This window comes from Gymnodraco acuticeps, unplaced genomic scaffold, assembly GCF_902827175.1.
Source record: "Gymnodraco acuticeps unplaced genomic scaffold, fGymAcu1.1, whole genome shotgun sequence".
Classification (NCBI taxonomy): domain Eukaryota; kingdom Metazoa; phylum Chordata; class Actinopteri; order Perciformes; family Bathydraconidae; genus Gymnodraco; species Gymnodraco acuticeps.
Window position 1 is genome coordinate 2,210,980 of NW_022992351.1, and position 3,461 is coordinate 2,214,440.

The 3,461-nt window shown below is 40.3% G+C and overlaps 1 long non-coding RNA gene across 1 annotated transcript; it reads left to right on the top strand.

Annotated features, from left to right (window-relative positions):
- Positions 1 to 311: 311 nt before the first annotated feature.
- On the top strand, positions 312 to 1,712 carry LOC117541981. Its single transcript, XR_004568361.1, has 3 exons — positions 312 to 565; positions 930 to 1,127; positions 1,277 to 1,712. It is a non-coding gene; the product is annotated as an uncharacterized LOC117541981 (long non-coding RNA).
- The last annotated feature ends 1,749 nt before the right edge of the window (positions 1,713 to 3,461 follow it).

The following is a 3,461-nucleotide window of genomic DNA, read 5'->3' on the forward strand; positions in this document are numbered from 1 at the left end:
ACTGCGGTCTGGCGGCCGATTTGCATACGCGGGATTTGATTGGCTGACGCCTCCATCGAGGCGGCAAAAGTAGAACATTGCTCTACTTTTGCAGCGAGCACCGCGAGAGAAGCTACGCTTTGCTCCCACAATGCAGTTCGGCGTATCCTGACGTCACCCCATTCAAAGTGAATGGGCAGAAGCGTTGAAGCGGCTGTCACTACCCGATCTGCAACTCTGCCCGATCTGCTGTGCGCATGTGCGAGATGGTCCGCCATATTGGACAACGCCGGACGGCAAACCAAGTAGGACAAAATTGACATCTAGACCGTCTGAACCATTCGCAAGTTTTTACATGTGACAAAATATGCATTGCGCATTCGCAAGTTTTTACATGTGACAAACGGTGATTTGCAGAGTTTTTACATGTGACAAACGGTGATTTGCATTGCATCTGACAGAATGAAGACTTTAGTGTTTTACAACAATTTGAGAGAATACATGTCTGAAAGTGAATTTCACACAGACCTCTCTAAAAATGAGCGAGATCAAATGCGCCGTGCATCATCGAACTTTACAGTAAAAGGTAATTAATTCTCATTCTCCTGTTATTTTGTGTTGTGACTAACTGATCAGTTACTTAGCTCTGTCCCAAGTTTTGTATTGTATTTGTATTCTATTGTATTTGTATTGCCTTTCTAAATGAAATAATACTATACAAAAAAATATTTAATTCAATATTATAATATTATTTATTATTTTATTATTATTTATAATATAATAATTGTATTCCTGAATGACCCCTTTTTTATGTTTGTGTTTCTGTTCAAAATGCCCTCAAATTTTGTGAATTGATGTGATGAACATTGAAGTGAATGTGCCTTGTTATTGTGAATTTCACCTAATAGTTAAATAAAAATGTTTAAGTTACTAAGCTCTTTTTTTTGTAGATGGCCGGTTGTTCTATATTGGTTCCAACCAGCAGTACATGCGTTTTGGTAATCTTGTCCGAGGAGGAAAAGCTGTCTGCCCTCACAGAGTGCCACGATAACGCTGGAACAGGCAACCACAATGGTTTGAGAGGCACCAGAAACAGAGTCATTGCTGGCTACTACTGGTCAACTATTACAACTGACATTACTAACTGGGTAAGTTATGGTTGTAATTTGTTCTGAAGCATGTTATATACATTTTAAATGGTCCTGAAGCATTTGATATATATATATATATATAATTTATTGTGTTATATAATTCCATATGAATAAATAATATTACATGCAAATGACATTTCCTGTAGGATGCTGAACTCTCTCCCACCTCTCCCCTCTGCCCCCATTGGACCTGGATCTTAACACCCCCCCCACCCACACACACACACAATATATGTATTGCTGTGCCTTCTTATTTGCTCGTATTATGATGGGATATGGTTTAATTTAGTAAATGGTTGTGTGTGAAAAATGTATATCTCTAAAATGTGTGTTGGTGTATGATCACATTTGTATATGAAAATGTCTGAAGTTCATAAAAACATTCTCAGTGTTCAAGTCAATCACTGCAAAGGGTGACGATATGGCAGAAGGTGCTATATATATATATATATATATGGAATTGTGTATTTACCACAATTCCAAAGCTGGTAAGGACTCTTTCAAATTTAGCAATAATAGTCTGAAGAAAAGGACTGATAACAGAGATTTGCCCTAATATGTATTCAGTATGATAGGCTCTGTCTTAACCCCAAATAATAAAACACAAAAGTCTTCATTCTGTCAGATGCAAAAGTCTTCATTCTGTCAGATGCAATGCAAATCACCGTTTGTCACATGTAAAAACTCGCGAATGCGCAATGCATATTTTGTCACATGTAAAAACTTGCGAATGGTTCGACGGTCTAGATGTCAATTTTGTCCTACTTGGTTTGCCGTCCGGCGTTGTCCTAGATGGCGGACCATCTCGCACATGCGCACAGCAGATCGGGCAGAGCTGCAGATCGGGTAGTGACGGCCCGTCCACACAGCGGCGTGCGTTGACGCTCGTCGGTGGGCGTGTCTGACACTCGACCAACAACCAATCACATGAATCTCCCGCCCCTGACACACAAGCAGCGGTTTGATTGGCTAGAGCTTGTACTGGCATATGATTCGATTGGTTGACGCTTCTGCCGAGGCGTCAAAAGTTGAACATTGCTCAACTTTTGCAGCGAGCCACGCCAGCAACGCTCCGCGTCGCTTCCCACGATGCAGTTCGGCTAAAAGTGACGTCACCCCATTCAAAGTGAATAGGCAGAAGCGTTGGAAGCTTCAACGCACGCCGCTGTGTGGACGGGCCGTGAGACAGCGGCAACGCATGCCGCCGTGTGTAGGGGCCGTTAACTCACGCGAGAACAGCATAACGAGACGTGAGCTTGGACTTCAAAATAAAAGACTAAATATTGCACGCATGAAACATTACAACAATAATAATTAGTACACTTAGAAAATACACATTACAGTTAAATTATGAACATGTAAAGGCTGCACTTACATAAGTTATCTTATATTGATTGTATTTTGTTTATTTCCCTTGTAGGAAAACCACACTCACACACACAGACAAATATCTGTATGTCTGCCTAAATAAGTAAATAAGTCAAACCTCATCGTAGCTCCTCATTTCCTCTATTCTGGACCTTTGGCCTGAAGTGGTGTTCTGACCGACACACCTGGGTGAACCTAGTGATAGACACAAAACTAGTGCCAACACTGAGTTATCTCTGTATGAGCTGTACTGTACTGTACCCAATATACAAGCTGTTAATAAACTTTTCAATCAATCAATCAATCAATCTCTAACTCTCCACTACAGTATTTCACAAAACACCACAGCATTTCAGAAAACACCACAGTATTTCACAAAACACTACAGCATTTCAGGAAACACTACAACATTTGATAAAACACCACAGCATTTCACAAAACGTCACATTATTTCAGAAAACACCACAGCATTTAAACTTATACGGAAAGGGTATTCCTTTAGGGAGAACGCTGTGATTGGTAGTTTTTGCTGCCAGTCAAGAAATGACGGTTCATGATTGGTCAGCACCCGACAGCGCAACATGTCCCGAAACATCAGCCGTTAGCTGTTAGCACACAGAGCTCACAGCTCCTCATATCTGTTCAGAAACTGGACACAAGTTAAACATGAACACACCACAGACTGTCTATGTCATGGTGAATACAGTCGCTGCTTTATTTATGTCTGCAGCTACAGGTTAGTTTATCCTGATCGATTTCAGATTACATTTTAAAAGATTATTTTGCCTGCCGTCTTGTCTGCAGACTTGTCACAGCATTAATTCATGGTTTTTACTAAACTGGTATCAGTATGTTGTTACTTCGGCATCATTTTGAAACGTGTATTACAATTAAATCACGGTAAAATATGTTCATTTTGTTGTAGTCCACCATAGTATTTACATAAATATTAGCAGGGACGTA